Consider the following 21,430-nt stretch of genomic DNA (forward strand, 5'->3'; position numbering starts at 1 on the left):
AGTATATGGACAATATGTAAGAAGTAGGGACTGTTAGTGTTTGCACTTGTGTTGATAATTCAACAAGGGTCTTGATAACAGCATTGCTGGTTCTAAGGACATACCAAAAAGTTTTGTGAGTACACAAGTGGTGGTTTATGGACTTGCTATATTGTCCGCAAGACTCTTCGATGGTGATTGTGCACCTGCACAGTCGCAACAGATGGTTGCTGGCCGTCTCTACAAGGACTACAGTGGGTCTGCATCTTTGATGGCCCACCAATACCATTATTTCTACAATGAGCGCAGTGGGTCTGCACCTCTGATGGCCCACTAATACCATACTCTCTACCAGGACTACAGTGGGTCTGCTCTGTGATGACCTACATACCAATATTCTTCAAAACTTCGACTGACTCTGCTGTGGGTTTGCTCTGTTGTGGCGCATTACCTGTCTGCATGTCAAGAGTCAGCACTGTCTTTCCGTTGGAAGGACAACACTACTTCTTCAAGACTGCATGGAAATCCACTACTTCCGTGTGCATTCTCTTTTACTGCTCAGACTTTGAGAAAAAAAAACACTGCAATTTTACTGTGATGAATGATCAGGACTGTCTTTATGGACTGTGAGAAAATTTTAGCTTATGACCAACATTGTATCAATAAGTGTGTGCATGTGATATCATTGTTATTGTAACTGTGAAAATTTTTTTCAAATCTGTATTGGCCACTGCCCAAAACAATTTGTAAAATTTTTTGTGGGGAGCATGGGGGCTATGTAAGTAGGCTGTTTAGGTTTTTTTATTGGTAACGCCACGTAGCGCTCTGTATGAAAATCACTGGCTGTGCTGTGTGCAGTCTGTGGCTAGTTTTCATTGTTGTCTGCCATTGTAGTGTTGGGCAGCTGGATGTTAACAGCGCGTAGCGTTGCGCAGTTGGAGGTGAGCCGCCAGCAGTGGTGGATGTGGGGTGAGAGATGGCGGAGTTTTGAAATTTGTAAGACTGGATGTCATGAACTGCTATATATATTATGACTATTTAGGTAAATACATGGTTTGTTCTCTATTAAAATCTTTCATTTGCTAACTATGCCTATCAGTAGTTAGTGCCTTCCGTAGTTTGAATCTTTTATTTAGCAGTAGTGATGCTCGCTGTATTGCAGTAGTTCGAGTAACGAAGATTTTTGTGAGGTAAGTGATTTGTGAAAGGTATAGGTTAATGTTAGTCAGGGCCATTCTTTTGTAGGGATTTTTGAAAGTCAGATTGCGTTGCGCTAAAAAATATTGTGTGTCAGTTTAAGCACAGTCTCGTATAATTATTCAAAGGGGACGTTTCACTCTTCTCACGGCCTTGTCCATTTCCGCGCACCATTGGCCGCCGTTTCCTCACCGCCTTCTCTGCTTTTGCGTTCCGCATCTTCGTTCTGGCGCTTGTGGCTATTCCAGAACAGAGACCTTCAAACGCATTACCAACTTCACATTCATCCCTCACCAACCAGGGTTTCTAGTATGTTGTTAGTGGCACTCCCTCCTAACAAGGTATAAAAATTCTGACTACACGAACTATTCCTGTTATGCTATTGATTTTGGACTGTATTGACTGGGATATTACGCCACCAGCATAGCCGGTTATTTCATTAACATTATTAATTTAAACGTGCCAGTGAGAGTAATGAAAGGAAAATGACTTTTGTAAATGTTACGTTAAAAACCAGTTACGTTGTCAGTTCCATCCCAATTTAACCCTAGCAAGCACAATAGTTTCAGAGAGAGTGCGAATACAAGGACGTATTTGTTTATTTTGTATTGTTGAAGTTGACAAATCATTCACGGAAAATTTACACAAACTTCAGTTTTACAATTTGTTGGAGCTCGACTAGGCCGGTGGCGTAAGAAGGCCAGTCAGTGTTTTTCCGAAAGTCAGATGGTATGTCGCCAGACTCATACATTCTACACACCAACGTGAATAGTCTTTTTCTTGCCACTTTCCCCAACGATTTTAGAAATTCTGATGGAATGTTATCTATCCCTTCTGCCTTATTTGATGGTCTGCCACTTTAGCGTGGCGAAGAGGCTTGCGCCTCACCTACGTTCCATAGAGCTAAGCTGGCGGAAGCTTAAGCTCCTGGTAGGGCAACCGTAGCCACACAGATCGTTTGGGCAGTTAGACAAAGAGGGGGAGCTCTTAGTCCTAACGATGCCGACTCTTGCAAAGAGTCCCTTGAAAACCATACAGGACGTGTATTTATCCATTCCGCCCACGACTGGAAGTATTTTGAATGCTAAAGATTATCATACGTCGTGTTAGGCATGGTAATATGTTGTGTTTTTGGTGTTTCCATATTTCTGTCAATGCTCTGTTCTGGTGGGATAATTGGAACATAGTTACACTGGTAATCAGTTATACAGGAAGAATCAACTACGAAATGTAGAAATTCTTGTTAGAGCGATACTGCTTGTGATCATAAGGTCTAAATTTCGAAAAACATGGCGACGTTTTGCTGCTCTTTTAAAGTAACCATAAACCAAAGCAGTAAACAAACGAGACCGTTGTAAGTAATGATAGAGACCAGAGGCGAAATGTCGGAATACCCAGCGTTGGAATATCTTTACAATTACGTTTAGGATCAAAGTCTTAGATCAACTTTCAGAAATGTTCAATGCGCTCTCCGCTGCTCGAGAACGTCCAGACAGACAAGTACGTCCCCTCCATACTTTTACAAGGACATCTGAGTTATTGCATTCACTGCTGTTGCTAAACAGCGTCGCAGTTGATCTAGAGTTGTTGGAAAGGGAGACTTATAGACAATCTTGGCAGCCAATGTGCAGTATGCTACCGTACCCCTCTTGAGATTTCATAAAAATGGGACGCTTTTCTTGATAATATGTAGTGACAGGATTCTTTAAATGATACAGTTAATGCACATAGTTTAATGGCTACTAAACAACATACGAATGTTATTTTTGCTGGAATTTTCCTGCTTCATATGAATTATTCGAAGTCTGAACTTCGTTCGAAATATTTCCAAGTCTGCAGCTGCCTACATAAAATTACGAGATCCGAACGCCCCATATGGCCGACTGAGCTCTGAGACAGCACACTTGGGGAAAATCGCTCTACACAGTTATTGCACCTGCACCTGCTCGAGCGGAGAATGCAAAACCGTGTTTTGTTGCTGTTTTCTTTCCATCTTGGCTCGAAGAACATTGGTTAATTAACGAGGTAGCGAACGAGTTGCATCACGGTGGCCTCTGCCGGTAAGTGTGTGAACTGGCGGCATAAAACTTTCAGTTTCGGCGCATAAGTTAAAATTCACCCCATGTTTTTATCTTCATTCAAGTAGAAGACGTATTCTTATAAAATCGGATGAATTTGTTTTGAATCCTCCTGTATAACAACTAATTGCCATTAATATTAAATTTTGTGGTCTTCGGAGATATATTTTTCTTTTTTGAAATTTTAATAACAGAAATTCGCTCCTTTGTACGTCGTCTACCCGCATTCTGTTCATCAATGTTGCTTCCTGGTAGCGGCTATACACAAGCCAGCAACGCAGTTTTCCAGACACTAACTTTTTGTGCTCAGTGTAGGGCAGTTACACTTTTGGGAGGACGTTTTGCTGGTACAGGCAGCCCGCCCCCGCCTTCCCTCTCTGCCTTTAATTACAGACGGAGACCCCAGTGGCTCTGGTTTCGGGACAGCCAGGCCCCCTCCGAGACGCCTCGCCATCACAAAAGGACCGCAGGCTGCGGCTGCCGCCTCTCCACCGCCGAGACTTGGTTCATCAGGCACCTCCCTAAGGTCTGCCGGTTCTCACCATCATGCGAAACGGTAGTCTGAGATAGTCCAAGATTTTTTTTCGCCCTTTCGCCAAGTTGTTCCGTCCCACAGATCATACCGCAACGGACAACACATAGGAATTTGGAATGTGTCAAGATGAACATTAACAAGGGCAAGCTGCAGTTAGAAACTAGCTGTGTAGGTTGTATTAACGCATCGCAGACGTAATAACAGACTTTGAACGAACTCACTCACCTGTTGCCTGCCTCGTGACAGGAAGATACAGCCCATATGGAAGTCTAACAGATATGCACGGAGATCCGGAATCCCCAGAACTAAGATGATCTTTCGTGAAACCCCGGTGGGTAAATTTAGAGAATCTATACTTAAAGATGACTGTGCGACGTGTCACCAACGAAAATTTAATATAGGAATCAGAGGATAAAGAACAAAGATTAGGACGCTTACAGAAACATTTAGTCACAACATGCGAATGAATTGCACTCGTGTGCGAAACTTAAGGACGAAAGTAACTTTCAGATAATGTGTCACACAGTGCTGACTTGCCGCCCAGTGACTATCACCTGTTCCATAGGTTAAAAGAAAATTTGGCGGGAAAGCGCTTCAGCTCCGACGATGAGGTGAAAGAAGAGGTTCGTAACTTTCTAAACAGCATGGCGGCGAGCTGGTGTGACACGGGCATACAAAAACTGCCATAGTGTCTAAAAAAAGTGCATCGGCAGAAATGTTGATTATGTCGACAAATAGCTAAATATTCATACTGTAAACTGATGTAAACCACTGTAGAAATAAACAGGTCTACGTACTTATAAAAAAAATAGGACACCTTAGTTTTGGGATTACCCTCGTGCAATGGGAATGACACTTTTATCCAAAGACAATAATTATACTGAAGTTACCGCGATTCATGATGGTTCCCTGGACATTACAAAATGCGGGAAATGGTTCTTAACAGAGTGTGTGATCACCATGGACGGCGATGCAAGCTCTGCGATGTGTTCCTATGCTGGGCACAGGGTTGGTAAGGAATTGCTGTGGTAGTGTGTTCCATTCCTCCAACAGCCTGGCTGGCAGATGATGGATGGTCGTTGGTGCATATGGACGTGCTGGAATTCATCTCCAAAATGCACCTTTCATTTGCTCGATGGGATTTAAGTCGAGGTAATGGGCAGGCCAATCAGTTCTCCGAATATCCCCCTCGTTCCGTTGGCTCGTCCATCTGTGCCGTTCGATGGGATAGCACGTTGTCGTCCATAAAAATTAAGGCAGGGCCGAATCCACCCCTGAAAAGACGTACATGGGGAAAGAGTGCACTGTCTCATAACGTTGCTCTCTCAGTGTACCGTGTTCAAGAATTTCGAGATCAGGATACATCTTCAACATTACGCCTGCCCCCACAAAAACACTTGGTCCACCAAAACTATCATGTTCTACAATGTTCCTGGGTGCATTACATCTCTGTGACCCTGGGCGCATTGCGTCTTCCCACCTCTCACCATATGGGTAAACTTCCAGCATCGTCTAACGTGTTAGCTTTGGTGGTCGAAGTGTTGCTGTGCTGTGGGCAGGAATAATGTTACCCTGAACCTACTGGACTCCAGGTCTTTGAACACGGTGCACTTACCAGTTAGTGTTATTGCGAGACAGTATTACTTCTCCATGTGCGTCTTTCCATGGGATCCGGCCGCAGTGGCCGAGCGGTTCTAGGCGCAACAGTCTGGAACCGCGCGACCGCTACGGTCGCAGGTTCGAATCCTGCCTCGGGAGTGGATGTGTGTGATGTCCTTAGGTTAGTTAGGTTTAAGTAGTTCTAAGTTCTAGGGGACTGATGACCTCAGAAGCTAAGTTCCATACTGCTCAGAGCCATTTGAACCATTTTTTTTCCATGACCATCCAGAAACTGTCATCCCTGCCGGTGAAAGAATTAAACGCCTTCCCAGAGAAACTCGTTACCAACCTTTTGACCACATGGGAGCACTTTTCAAAGCATGCGCTGCCGTCCGTGGTAATCACAAACGCAATTAAAAACCGTCTCCTGGCTTTTGTAATGTCCAGAGGACCTTCAGTGTCGTTGCATATTTCTTTCAGTTACCTTCTGCACTGTAGTGTTCTGCACTGTATCAGTCTTCCTCATTTGAGTGAGCTATGATACTTGACAGTGTCACATAATGAGGAAGTTCCTTTCGTCCTTACGTTTTGCTCTCCAATGCAGGAAAGAAAAGTAATGATGTTGGTACGATGTACTCTCCAGCATGTATTGAACACTCCTTTGTGGAGTACTTGTGTAGCCATAGATGCAGACAAAGTACAGTGTCACATAATGAGGAAGCTACTTTCGTCCTTAAGTTTTGCACACCAATGTAGGAAAGAAAACTAATGACATCGGTACGATGTACTCTCCAGCATGAATCGTACAATACTTTGTGGAGTACTTGTGTAGCCATAGATGCAAGCAAAGTAAATGTCGCAAAACTGTCTTTTCGATTTTTCAAATGTTTGGGGACCGATGACCTCAGCAATTTGGTTACTTAGGAATTCACACACAGTTGAATATTTTTCGAATGTGTGTACCATATTGACCCAATAACATCATCTTCAGTTATGATTGCAGTGAGCATAGAATCATCGAAACTGGACCATGGAGCAACGGAAATGGATCGCCTTGTCGGATGAATCTGTTTCTTGTTACACCAGGTCGATGGTCTTGTCCTGATACGCCGTTATCCAGGCGAACGGGTGCCCGAAACATGCACCGCAGCGCTAACGCAGGCCGACTGGGGAAGCACTGTGCTACGGGAGACATTCACCTGCTACCTCATGTGGTCTGCGGTAGTAATCGAAGGCACCATTGGATTACGCGAACTTGGACCGCTATCATGTCATGTAGAGACGTATTGGTATTGCACAGCCGGCCGCGGTGGTCTCGCGGTTCTAGGTGCGCAGTCCGGAACCGTGCGACCGCTACGGTCGCAGGTTCGAATCCTGCCTTGGGCATGGATGTGTGTGATGTCCTTAGGTTAGTTAGGTTTAAGTAGTTCTAAGTTCTAGGGGACTTATGACCACAGCAGTTGAGTCCCATAGTGCTCAGAGCCATTTGAACCATTTTGGTATTGCACTTGTAGTACACACAGATGAAACAACGACGATGTTTTCAATTTAGCCATACATCTATAAAAACGTAAACAGCAACATATTTGAATAGTTATGGTGATAGAGGGCTTTTTATCGTGTCACTTATCTCAGTAACGAAATATGGTAAGTGCCCACTGTTTTTTTTTTTTTAATTTTTACGAGGGTTGGCACTTTAATAGTGGCAAGTTTTTATTTACAGCTCATACAAAATAGAGACGTGTTTCAAAATTTTACTGACTTTCAAAGTAGTCGCCAGCATTGTTTATAACCCGTTGCCACCGATGTGGAAGTCGAAGGATACTCTTAGCAGTGCCAGTTGTGTTGACAGTTCGAGTGGCGCGGTCTACTCACATTCAAATAGCTCTGAGCACTATGGGACTTAACTTCTGAGGTCATCAGTCCCCTATAACTTAGAACTACTTAAGCCTAACTAACCTAAGGACATCACTCACGTCCATGCCCGAAGCACGTTTCGAACCTGTGACCGCAGCGGTTGCGCGGTTCCAGACTGAAGCGCCTAGAACCGCTCTTCCACTGCGGCCGGCGCGCGGTCTATTGCCCAACGAATTTGTAGTAGTTCTGAAGGGAATGCCGTGAAGTGTTTCCTTCAGTTTAGAAATCGAGTTGAGCTTACGAGGGCTTAAGTCAAGTGAGAGCAGTAGGTGGTAAAGGACTTAGCATCCCCATCAGTCAAACAAATCAGTAACAGCTTGCGCTCTAAGTGCTTGAGCATTGTCCTGCAAAATGATGGTCAGGTCCTGAACAAAGTGTCATCACTTCTGTCTCTATGCTGGTTGTGGATTGTGTTCAGTAAATGAACAGCGTAGAGACAGAAGTAATGACACTTTCTGTAGGACCTGACAATCATTTTGCAGGACAATGCTCAATCACGTTCAGTGCAAGCTGTTACTGATTTGAAACTTCCTGGCAGACTAAAACTGTGTGCCGGACCGAGACTCGAACTCGGGAACTTCGCCTTTCGCGGGAAAGTGCTCTACCATCTGAGCCACCCAAGCACGGCTCACGACCCGTCAAAAATGGCTCTGAGCACTATGGGACTCAACTGCTGTGGTCATAAGTCCCCTAGAACTTAGAACTACTTAAACCTAACTAACCTAAAGACATCACACACATCCATGCCCGAGGGAGGATTCGAACCTGCGACCGTAGCGGTCGCGCGGTTCCAGACTGGAGCGCCCAGAACCGCTCGGCCACTCCGGCCGGCCACGACCCGTTCTCACAGCTTTACCTCCGGCAGTACCTCGACTCCTACTTTCCAAACTTCACGGAAGCTCTCCTGCGAACCTTGCAGAACTAGCACTCCTGGAAGAAAGGATATTGCGGAGACATGGCTTAGCCACAGCCTGAGGGATGTTCCCATAATGAGATATTCACTCTGCAGCGGAGTGTGCATTGATATGAAACTTCCTGGCAGATTTAAACTGTGTGCCGGACCGAGAAAGGCAAAGGTCCCGAGTTCGAGTCTCGGTCAGGCACACAGTTTAAATCTGCCAGGAAGTTTCATATCAGTGCACACTCCGCTGCTGAGTGAATATCTCATTCTGGTACTTTTTTGTTTGACTGATGGGGCTGCTAAGTGCTATACCACCTACTGCTTTCACCTGACTTAAGCCCTCATAAGTTCAACTCGATTTCTAAACTGAAGGAAACACTTCACGGCATTCGCTTCAGAACTGCTACAAATTCGTCGGGCAATAGATCGCGCCACTCGAACTGCCAACACAACCGGCACTGCTAAGAGTATCCTACGACTTCCACATCGCTGGCAACGTGTTATACACAATGCTGATGACTACTTTGAAGGTCAGTAAAACTTTGAAACACGTATCTATTTTGTACGAGCTGTAAATAAACAGGTGCCACTATTAAAGTTCCAACCCACGTATTATTACTTAACAAAGACAGTGCTTTATATGATTGATGTTATTTTTTCTGAAGACTACAAATGCACGCGTTGGTTTGTTTCTTATGTCTTATGAGGGTTGCAGCTGCTAAGCGCCAGCCGAGGGAGTCTTCAATCTTGCCCAGGATGTCGACGTCGCCGGAAGAAAACATCAGGGAGCCGACTGCCGCGCGCAGGAAGCAGATGCCGAAAGCATCCCTTAGATTCTGTGTCCTATGTTATTTTGACATTGTAAATCTGTTTCAGAAAGAAAAGTGAAATGTTGTAAATTCCGTTCTATGACAGCTACGTTTGCCGGCACGCATATGTAAGATTACTTACGTAGCAGTAATCTGTACATAATGTTACCACATAAAACAGCTTATCTCTTCGGAAAAGAGGATAGAAGTGTTCATGAAATTCATTATTTTGGAAAATACTGGATCCAGTTTATATGCACTGAGATTTGTTTGAAGATCATGAATACGAGTAACTGAGTAATTTTTTTCCGAATTGAAATTTGAATTTTGTTACGGAATCGGGGGAAAGTGCTAGTTAGTCTCTAACTTCGTGATATTACGCAAACGTGATGTAAACTGAATTATTAAATACTTTCAAGGCTTAATTACATGACAGATGTTATCGGTGAAAAGTGATTAATTTTCTTTTTAAGGAGGTGACTAAAGCAAACACAAATTATGCAACTGATCATTTCTGATAATCGATCATTTTTATACGCCAGCCAGAGGTAGTTGCACTCGTGATCTTGATGTTAATAACAAACCTTGGTCAGAACAGTAACCAAACCAATTTGAAAGAGACAATATTAGATTTATCTCACTTAATTACATTTGGAAGATCAATTTTGAAGTACGAATATTATTCAGTGACCATAATTCGACCGCAAGAGCGAAATGAACCTGTCTGTATAATATTATTATTAATATTCTGATAAATACACTGATGAGCCAAAGAAACCCGTACACCTGCCTAATATCGTGTAGCGCGCCCGTGACCACGCAGAAGTGCCGCAACACGACGTGCCATGGACTCTACTGATGTCTGAAGTAGTGTTGGAGGGCACTGACTCTATGAATCCTGCAGGGCTGTCCATAAATCCGTAAGAGTATGAAGGGGATGAACTCTTGTGAACAGTACGTTGCAAGGCAACCCAGATATGTTCAATACTGTTCATATCTAGGGAGTTTCGTGGCTAGGGGAAGTGTTTAAGCTCAGAAGCCACTCTGTAGCAATTCTGGACGTGTGGAGTGTCGCATTGTCCTTTGAATGCACAATGGACATGAATCGATGCAGGTCATCAGACAGGATGCTTACGTACGTATGACTTGTCAGAGTCGTAACTAGACATATCAGGGGTCTCATATCACTCCAGCTGCAAACGCCCAACACCATTACAGAGCATCCGCCAGTTTGTACAGCCCCTAGCCCCTGCTGACATGCAGGATCAATGGTTTGATGAGGTTGTCTCCATAGCCGTGCCAGTCCATCCGCTCCATACAATTTGAAACGAGACTCGACCGATCAGACCAGAAGTTTCCAGTCATCAACAGTCCAATGTCGGTGTTGACGGGCCCAGGCGAGGTGTAAAGTTTTGTGTCATGGAGTCATCAAGGGTACACGACTGGGCGTTCGGCTCAGAAAGCCCATATCGATGATGTTTCGTTGAATGGTTCGCACGCTGACACTTGTTGATGGCCCAGAATTGTCATCTGCAGCAATTTGCGGAATGGTTGCACTTCTGTCACTTTGAACGATTCTCCCCAGTCGTCGTTGGTTCAGTTTTTGCAGGATCTTTTTCGGAGACTTGATGTTTTACCAGATTCCTGATATTCACGGTACACTCATGAAATGGTTGCACGTGAAATCCCCACTTCATCACTACCTCAGAGACGCTCTGTCCTACCGCTCGTGCGCCGACTACAGCACCACGTTCAACATCTACATCTACGTGATTACTCTGCTACTCACAATAAAGTGGCTGGCAGAGGGTTGAATGAACCACCAAACTTACTTAAATGTTGATAACCTGCCGTTGTAGCAGCAGTAACCGATCTAGCAACTTCGCCAGACCCTTATTGTCTTATATAGGGGTTGCCGTCCGTAGCACCGTATTCTACCTGTTTACCTATCTCATCGGGTTAGAAAAGGATGGGGAAGGAAGTCGGTCGTGCCCTTTCAGAGGAACCATCCCGGAATTTGCCTGAAGCAATTTAGGAAAATCACGGAAAAACTATATCGCGGGATTGAACAGTTGTCCTCCCGAATGCAGCGATTTCTGAAAAGAAGATAGCGGACTTCAGTTTTTGAGACCAGCTATGTAAGATGCGCTCACTCAGGAGATTACATAAGCTACTATTCCATAGGATCCGTATAACGAGATTGTGAGGTAACCACTCTATTAGCTCACAGTGCAGAAGCTGCAACAGACAGATTCGAAATTCAAATTTTTTTTTACAAAACTGACAGCCATAACAAATGGTTCAAATGTCTGACCACTATGGGACTTAACTGCTGAGGTCATCATTCCCCTAGAACTTAGAACTACTTAAACTTAACTAACCTAAGGACATCACACACATCCATGCCCGAGGCATGATTCGAACCTGCGACCGTAGCGCCTAGAACCGCTCGGCCACTCCGGCCGGCGACAGCCATAACAGCCATAACACAACGTAGTACTATATTGAGAGACTCGTAGACGCAGTGAATAAGTGCAGTTTTCATGCTCCAAAAAATGCTGTTGGGACTTAGTTTTCCCTTGTATTTAGGCCAAAATACAGACTCACTCTTAGGAATAATAAAGGGAAAAATAACTAGTTACACTGTAACTGAATGATATAAGCTGGTTACAGGGTACACGTGTGTTCAATTTTCGTAATACTTTGCATGAGAAGATACTGCTATTAAACGCATCGTAGCGGAGAACACAAAATATTTTGGGAACTGTACAAACGTACTGGAATGTTTTGGTCAGTTGTGGAATTTTACGAACTGTCGTGATGCACTGAATACCAAGCATACCAGAATTGAAAAATTGTCTAATGGAGTTTCAAGACACTTCATTTACGATTCATAACACTCTGTGGTGTCAGTGCCATACTGATACTGTATGTCTGTTACTGTTTTTGAGACCAGTTATGCTGGAAGGGTTAGTGACTAAGGATTATTTTCCGCTTCAGCAATGAGACTCCGACTTAATATTGGATTCTCATCGTACACTCCTGGAAATTGAAATAAGAACACCGTGAATTTATTGTCCCAGGAAGGGGAAACTTTATTGACACATTCCTGGGGTCAGATACATCACATGATCACATTGACAGAACCACAGGCACATAGACACAGGCAACAGAGCATGCACAATGTCGGCACTAGTACAGTGTATATCCACCTTTCGCAGCAATGCAGGCTGCTATTCTCCCATGGAAACGATCGTAGAGATGCTGGATGTAGTCCTGTGGAACGGCTTGCCATGCCATTTCCACCTGGCGCCTCAGTTGGACCAGCGTTCGTGCTGGACGTGCAGACCGCGTGAGACGACGCTTCATCCAGTCCCAAACATGCTCAATGGGGGACAGATCCGGAGATCTTGCTGGCCAGGGTAGTTGACTTACACCTTCTAGAGCACGTTGGGTGGCACGGGATACATGCGGACGTGCATTGTCCTGTTGGAACAGCAAGTTCCCTTGCCGGTCTAGGAATGGTAGAACGATGGGTTCGATGACGGTTTGGATGTACCGTGCACTATTCAGTGTCCCCTCGACGATCACCAGTGGTGTACGGCCAGTGTAGGAGATCGCTCCCCACACCATGATGCCGGGTGTTGGCCCTGTGTGCCTCGGTCGTATGCAGTCCTGATTGTGGCGCTCACCTGCACGGCGCCAAACACGCATACGACCATCATTGGCACCAAGGCAGAAGCGACTCTCATCGCTGAAGACGACACGTCTCCATTCGTCCCTCCATTCACGCCTGTCGCGACACCACTGGAGGCGGGCTGCACGATGTTGGGGCGTGAGCGGAAGACGGCCTAAGGGTGTGCGGGACCGTAGCCCAGCTTCATGGAGACGGTTGCGAATGGTCCTCGCCGATACCCCAGGAGCAACAGTGTCCCTAATTTGCTGGGAAGTGGCGGTGCGGTCCCCTACGGCACTGCGTAGGATCCTACGGTCTTGGCGTGCATCCGTGCGTCGCTGCGGTCCGGTCCCAGGTCGACGGGCACGTGCACCTTCCGCCGACCACTGGCGACAACATCGATGTACTGTGGAGACCTCACGCCCCACGTGTTGAGCAATTCGGCGGTACGTCCACCCGGCCTCCCGCATGCCCACTATACGCCCTCGCTCAAAGTCCGTCAACTGCACATACGGTTCACGTCCACGCTGTCGCGGCATGCTACCAGTGTTAAAGACTGCGATGGAGCTCCGTATGCCACGGCCAACTGGCTGACACTGACGGCGGCGGTGCACAAATGCTGCGCAGCTAGCGCCATTCGACGGCCAACACCGCGGTTCCTGGTGTGTCCGCTGTGCCGTGCGTGTGATCATTGCTTGTACAGCCCTCTCGCAGTGTCCGGAGCAAGTATGGTGGGTCTGACACACCGGTGTCAATGTGTTCTTTTTTCCATTTCCAGGAGTGTATTAATGAATCATGAGAAAGTTTGTGCTTATCTGAATTATTTTGTAGCATTCCTTAATGAGACAATTCTCCTAAGAAAATCTCGATAGTTTGAAAAGGTTGTTTGATTACACGATGATACAGAAAGTCCCACCCGAGCGACACGTTGTCAACTTGCGTCACAAATGAGTTCATTTTGTGTGCCTCTGATTAAGGAGGGCGTAAAACCAACAGTAAAACTGACAATAGTAATACGTGTGGCAGTAGATCCTTTCTGTTCTACGTACTTTTTCATCCTGATACGATAGGAGCATAAATTAGCGACACAGCCGATTTCAAGATATTTGCGCAACTGTCAGTGTCTTAATGAGAAACTATACAATCGGTGAAACAGTTTACAGAAATGTGAAAACAATTGAACACGCAGTGGGAGAAAATAAAATCCGTATGTTTTAGACAAATTACAGTGCTATATAAGAAGACGTGGTTTTTGGAAGATTGAGGCTACGTACAGAATGATTTTAAAATATATCGGGGAAATGCGGAAAATGATGATCATATTATAAGTTCAGATAAGTAGCTACTGAGAGCTGCAGAGGAAACAGAAAATACATATCACGAATACAGAGGGCAACACTACGAGAGAAAGATGGTGTTAATGCATCTGACTAGGTAATCCACGGCTTCATTCTAGGCTTCTCAGTTACTAGAATCAATGGAAGATTTAGGAACTATACTCATAACTGTTCAAAGTGGAATCTTAATATTGTGGAACACCAGATACATCACGTTAGATATATGTGTATACGAAAAATAAAGTAATCAAGGAATGCCGAATTTATCATTTACGTTCCTACATAATCGATCAAAACAATAGATTGAAAAACAAAACAACGAAACTTTGACGAGGTACAGGGCAACACCTTCGAAAAAGATGTAGTGTCTTAAAAGGAGAATGTGAGATGAACATCAAGAAAAGCAAGATGAGGATAATGGAATGTAGTCGATCTAAATCCGGCGACGCTGAAAGAATTAGATTGGGAAACGAGACACTTAAAGTAATACATGAAGTTTGCTACACCAAAATAAATGGTAATGGCCGAAGTAGAAAGGATATAAAATCTATACTGGCAATGACAAGAAAAGCGTTTCTGAAGAAGAGAAATTTGTTAACATCGAATATGGACTGTAGTATTAGGAAGTTTTTTCTGAAGGTATTTCTCTGGAGTGTAGCCATGTATGAAAGTGATAGCCATGTATGAAACTGAAACACGGACGGTAACTAGTTTAAACAAGAAGAGAATAGAGGCTTTCATGATGTGGTGTTACAGAAGAATGCTGAAGATCAAATGGATAGATCATGTAAATAATAAGGAGGTACATAGTCGAAGTGGGGCGTCAAGAAATTTGTGGCATAATTTGACAATAAGAAAGGATCGATTGATAGGGAGATCACCAGTTTAGTAGATTCTACCAATCAATGGGATACTGCGGAAAGGTTCCAGTGGAATTTTCGCAGTTTGGTGTATAGAAATTATATACCACCACATATCTGCCTCCTGGCGAACAAACGATTTTCTTCTACCACGGGATTCGAACCGGCTACCTCAAGGTCAAGATCCACTTCACAAGCGTGCGTCAGCAACCTTGGCTGTACTACCCAACGCAAAATACCTTCGTGGCTGCAAAAAGGATCAGACAATGTGACTTTAAATTACATAGCCAGAACACAAAATGAGAACTCAACGTTTATTTTGGGCTTTGATTTAATTGTGCGTTGACCACACAACATGAACATGTTTATAACGTGGCTGCAAGAGTTCGAGGCTGTTAACGAAATATTCGAGAAAAGAGGGGAGCCGGCGTGATCAACGACACGTTCCACATCATCACGAAGTGTCGTATTCATGATCTATGGAACAAGTATTGATCTAATCTAATCCCTGCCTTATCACTCGATGGTAACGTAAAAATAAGTATGTGGATAAACGGAAACGTTCATTATTTCATTATGGTGGCGAGAATACTCCCGCTGCTTACAGGAATGGTGCGATACTGCACTCTCATAAAATGTAGGAAAAACTAACTGAAATGGACGGATTGGTGGACACAAAGCTCGACTTGAGGAAAAAAACAAACACTCGAAAAATAAATGGAATTACAACAAACCAAAAATCCAGATTTGTATAGTAAGTAATTTAACAGTAATTAGACAACATGGAGGTATAAAATGCGTCAATCAAAGGAGACTTAAAGGTCAGACCGGCATAGGGAAAGGACATACTTTCAAAACAGAAATTTAATACGCATGATCACTGATGTAGGCCTGCCTATTAGAAGAATATTCTGAAAGTATAAGTATTAAATGTCGTAACGTCAAAGGCTGTAGAATCGTAAGGATGCTAGAAATTATGTGGACAGGTAGATTATTGTGCTACACAAGACACCATAAATCGTTCTATCGCTCCCACCAGAAGAAGAAAATGATTAGTCAAGAGCCCGCTAAGGCACTCTGCGCAAGTCTGCTTGGTGATGGAAACGTCAGTTGACGAAAGTCATTGTAGAAGAAGACAAAGATACGCTGTAACTAGGATAAGGACACAGATAAGGAAGAAATAGAGAGTTATTCCTAAAATAAAAAAATTGTATTCCACTTCAAAGTTCTGCCTCAAGCGTTTTTCTATTATTTCGTTAAATATATCTAGAAAAAAATCTGTCGACGTTTTCAAGATCAGATGAAAAGTATTAAAAGTAAAGGAATAAATAATTTCACTTTAATTGACTTCTATTTTTTAGTGGCTTTTAGCTCTTAGCTGCACAAGAAATATGCTCGGGATTATGTTTCACAAACTTTCTTTGCACATGAATTATCTTTCGGTTTCCAATTCCCGTTACTAGACTCTTCTCATCCTCGATCACATCCAAGCAAAGACGTTACAACTACGAAATAAATTCATTATAAATGCTCTGAAACTCTGGAATAGTAGGCAACAGACTTCTAAACAAAGATATAAGTTCCGTGCAATAATGAATTGTGAAACACAGTCCAGAGTGATTTTTCTTATGTAATAAATAGAAGCATAAGAGGAACAATGCAAGAAATCAGTTTTAGACGATTTTAAATGTAGAACATCAAGTTTTTGATTTGTTTAACGGTGTATATAAGCGTTTGATTGGTTTAACGGTGTATATAAGAGGGAAAAAAAATCAGGTTGCATATGAACAATGCTCTGTGCCCTAAGGGTGATACACCTACTCTGTGAAAGATCTGTAGCATTGTCTATGTTGACTATGTGCAAAATATCTTTGTGACTGCTACTGTACCTTCTCGTTTTCGGCGTGTACTGTGCACTATAAATTGTGTGAGTGTTGTTTAATAACTGTCAGTTTCTGCATAAAGGGACTACAATAAAACGGTAAATAAAAAGTTTCTTTCCGAAATCCACCATTAACAAGGTATAAAGATCCAAAGTTCCATCATTAATTACAAAATTGTAAAGATAACACAATAATGCAAGGGCTCATACATCGGAAACATCATGCATAAATTCTACAATACAAGAAAAACCGCACTCGAAAGTGGGAATCATTCCCGGAAACACATCGGGCGAGAAAAAAATGGCTCTGAGCACTATGGGACTCAACTGCTGTGGTCATAAGTCCCCTAGAACTTAGAACTACTTAAACCTAACTAACCTAAGGACAGCACACAACACCCAGCCATCACGAGGCAGCGAAAATCCATCGGGCGAGAAATAAATAAAAGAGAATAACGACTGGCAGCATAATTTTTTATTTTTTATTTATTTATTTCTTTTGTAAACAAATCCAGTGATTTTTACAGTCGCGGGGTTTCATCAACCATTTCTAATGGATGAAATAAGAAAAGATAGCGCTAATTGGTTTTCTTTTAATGGTGACATATTAAGTGGAACATTCACCCGTAACATTTTTTTAAGTACCGTAGAATGCTTACCACTAACACCACTGTCTCTAATTCAAGTAAATATTACGTTCTTCCTTAATCCGAAAATCTCCGACACTGATTTTATTTCTGGCGTATAAGCTGCGATAGCGCCGTAACTGCAGGGGGAAGCTTGAACTAACGGCTGAGATGCACACCCTACCAGTGGGCAGGCAGTGTTAAGTGGTAGCCATGCGACCGTAGTGTGTCAGCGTTGTTGTGTCACAGATAGCAACGGAGCAACGACCTGAGCATCTCTAAATAAAGTGTTTAAAACATTCTCCAGAATGTTTTCAGAAGAGAAAAGTGTTTGTAAAATTTATCCCACACACCTTCACTCCCTAACAAAAACAACGACATGTGGACGCCTGCAGTGAATCGACTGAAATACAAAACTGGGACAGTTCCCTTCTGGAAAAAATCACCACGGCTGACGAGGCTTGATATTATCAATACGAATCTGCCACAAAACGACAAAGTGCAGGATGGGTCTCCGATGCCTCGCCAACAGAAGAAGGGGCAGATGTAGTGCACGACTCGAACAACATTCCAGGGAAGGACTTTTCTTACAGTTTCAAATGGTTGTATGAGCGTTCCGTGCGTTCTACTCAAATGTAGTTTCGTTACACCTCAACCATTAAAACCACGATCTTCACCTTTCTCTTTTTGTTTAATCCTGCGTCGAAACTCTCTGGACTGACATTACTTCATAGATGAATGCTAAGTCTGTTTCATCATAAACCGTTATCTAATAATTTGCCTTTGCATACAACTTTCTGTTGAGGGCAACCACAGCTGAAAAAATCCATATTTCTGAAACAAACCGCTTTCAGGTTTATATTAACTTTCACAGGAACACGGCCGATTTCGTGACTCCAAATCATATCTTCATGTGTATATTTACAAGAAAGCGATCGTACAATCGTCATATGATAAAAAACAGATACCTATCCTAATAATCTGTGCTCTATGACAACCAATATGACATACTCAGCCGGCCAACGTAGCCGAGCGGTTCTAGGCGCTACAGTCTGGAACCGCGAGACCGCTACGGTCGCAGGTTCGAATCCTGCCTCGGTCATGGATGTGTGTGATGTCCTTAGGTTAGTTAGGTTTAAGTAATTCTAAGTTCTAGGTGACTGATGGCCTCAGAAGTTAAGTCCCATAGTGCTCAGAGCCATTTGAACCATACTCACTCACCAATAAACATTTAAGTCCTGATTATCTAATTTACCTCATGTGTATTTCCATTCTTCATTCTTAGAAGCGTAAACCTGCGCCTTGGATTTGTTCTAGAATGCGGTCTTTCTCGGCCGGTATTTGCGTTATCGCTGATATTTGTTACATGGGCATTAGGCCGTGGTACAAGGCACAATTCTTTACGTAACGTTACGTCTTGCAGTGCTGAAGGCATCTTCAAAGGCTTTAACGACTGTAAGCAGTTACAAACAAGCTCAGCAAGACGAACCGATGAGGCATAACCATGCAACGGTCGGTTCGTGACGTCATCAGACTGCCTCCTAAGATCGCGAAGTCCCGCCGACCTGCGTTCCGGTTCTTACAGAGGGGAACAATTGATGCTGTTTGTTTTATTTAGCACTAGGAACCACAACTTGTCTGATTTCAATCCTCCATCTTTTCTGTTGAAATTGTTTCCTTACTTTTGAATTTCTGTGGCCTATCTGCATGTCCTAGCTATGTAGTGATTAGATCTTGATGAAACCACTGTGTCAGAGAAATGAACTGGGCTTCCTGGCCCCAGTGAATGATCTGCTACTGCTGATTTATATGTATTGCTTAGGCGACAATTGCTGTTGTGTTCCTTAAGATGGGTGTTAAATCTTCTTTTTGTAGTTTCTGTGTACATTTGACAAAAAGTGCAAGAGATGTTATACACTCCTGCTGTGGTAAGCAGCGGTCGTAGGTCCTTTGCAGTGCCCAAATATTTGCACATCTTTCTAGTTCGTGTAAACTTTGTGTTAACACCATATTTTCTGAGTTCTCTACAAATATGATCTGTGACAGCTTTTACAAATGGAAGGAAAACTTTCTCTTTGCTTGGTTCTTCTTGATGAGAAGCTCCAAACCTTTTAGGGTGTAGTGCCTTATCATCTCTTTGTCAGAGTAGCCGTTTCTTCTGAAGACAGTACCTATCTGATTCAGTTCATCCTCCAAGTACTGCAGTTCACAGATTCTTGTATCCCGGTTTGCTAATGTTTTGATCACTCCTCTTTTCTGCTTGGGATAGTGGCTGGGGTTTCGGCAGATTTATGCCTTAAAAGGTCTAGAACTTCTAAAGAAAAAGAACCAACTAAGTAGAAAGAGTTTAAACAAAAAAAATTGGGAGGAGTATTGGAACACTACCAAGAACCTACGCCCACCGCTTGCCACAGCGGAAAGATATAAAAGCCCATGCACTTGCTGCCAAATATATACAGAACTACAAAAAAGAAGCAGTAACACTCGCCTGAAGGAACACAACAGCAATTGTCGCATAGGCAACACGTATAAATCGGTAGCAGCATATCAAGCACTGGGACCAGGCAACGACCAAATTCGTTCCTCTGACACTGTGGTTTTAACAAGCTCTAATCATTACTATGCTAGGATGTACAGAGCAGCCACAAAAATTTGGTAGCGCAAAAACAACTTTAACAGGAAAGAAGAAAGGTCGAAATCAGACAAGTTGTGGACCGTAATTCTAAATATAACAAACAACGCCAACTATTCCCCACTACAAGGTCCATAACATACCTCGGGGCGACTACGCGATCTTAGGTAGTGTTGTGATGACATCACGCTGAGCTTGTATGAGACTGTAACTGCCTCCTGAGTCGTTAAGACGTAACGTTACGCGAAGAAATATGGCTTGGACCACGGCCATACGCCCATAAAACAAATCCTTACACTAACGTAGGCATTCTCGCAGGTTTGCAACAAAAAACGTCCACTGATTTCCTTTCGAAAACTAGTTCGCTCGTTACAGAATAGTTCTTTTTTCTTCAATAGTCGTGAAATTAAAGCGATAAAATACGTTTGACGTTATAAATGTGACCACTTCTTTTTTTTTTAATTTTCCAAGTGCGTAATTACTACACATGACTTTCCTCAGCACTTACGTATTTGAAACTTCCTAGCAGATTAAAACTGCGTGCCGGACCTAGACACGAACTCGGGACCTTTGCCTTTCGCGGGGAACAATTTGTAACTAAACGTGTAGACCTACTTCCTTCTGATTTGTTACAGTGATACAGAAACAAAGTTCAAAATGTTCAAATGTGTGTGAAATCTTATGGGACTTAACTGCTAAGGTCGTCAATCCCTAAGCTTAAACACTACTTAACCTAAATTATCCTAAGGACAAACACACACACCCATGCCCGAGGGAGGACTCGAACCTCCGCCGGGACCAGCCGCACAGACATCAGTGCCTATCACATTATCGTTCTGATTTTCAGTCAACCTCATTTTCTCCACTTAACGCTCACATTTCTAGTGCCTGTATTCCGTAAAGGCTTTATTTTCTAGTACAATAACATTTTACAATGGAGTAGGTAAATCTAAGATGCCAGCATTCAGATTTAATCCTCCCGCATACTTACAGGAACTAAAATATTAATCACACATACCCATTCTTTCTATCGCAGGTAATAATTCTATAGTTTTCTATTGTAATTGCTTTAAAATAAGCACAATGGTTCGGAGATCCGAGTAATCCGGAGGTAATTATTCATGATAGTAAATGAATTTTATCTGTAGGTGAAAACTTCTCCAGATGTGTATGCAGTCACCAGACTTGATGGGCAGCACATACAAATAGTACCAGATTCATCCAGCACTTATATTATAAACATATGGCCATACAGTGACAGTAATTAGCCCACTATGTTCCGATATTAATCAAAACACAAAGTATCTCTTATTAGTATGATAACTATAATTAAACTTTTGAGGTCTTTCCTATGAAAGGGTAACCTTCCCCCTTTGGCATACGTCGAGTTACATCTGTAGCA

Source organism: Schistocerca nitens, chromosome 2, assembly GCF_023898315.1.
Source record: "Schistocerca nitens isolate TAMUIC-IGC-003100 chromosome 2, iqSchNite1.1, whole genome shotgun sequence".
NCBI lineage: Eukaryota > Metazoa > Arthropoda > Insecta > Orthoptera > Acrididae > Schistocerca > Schistocerca nitens.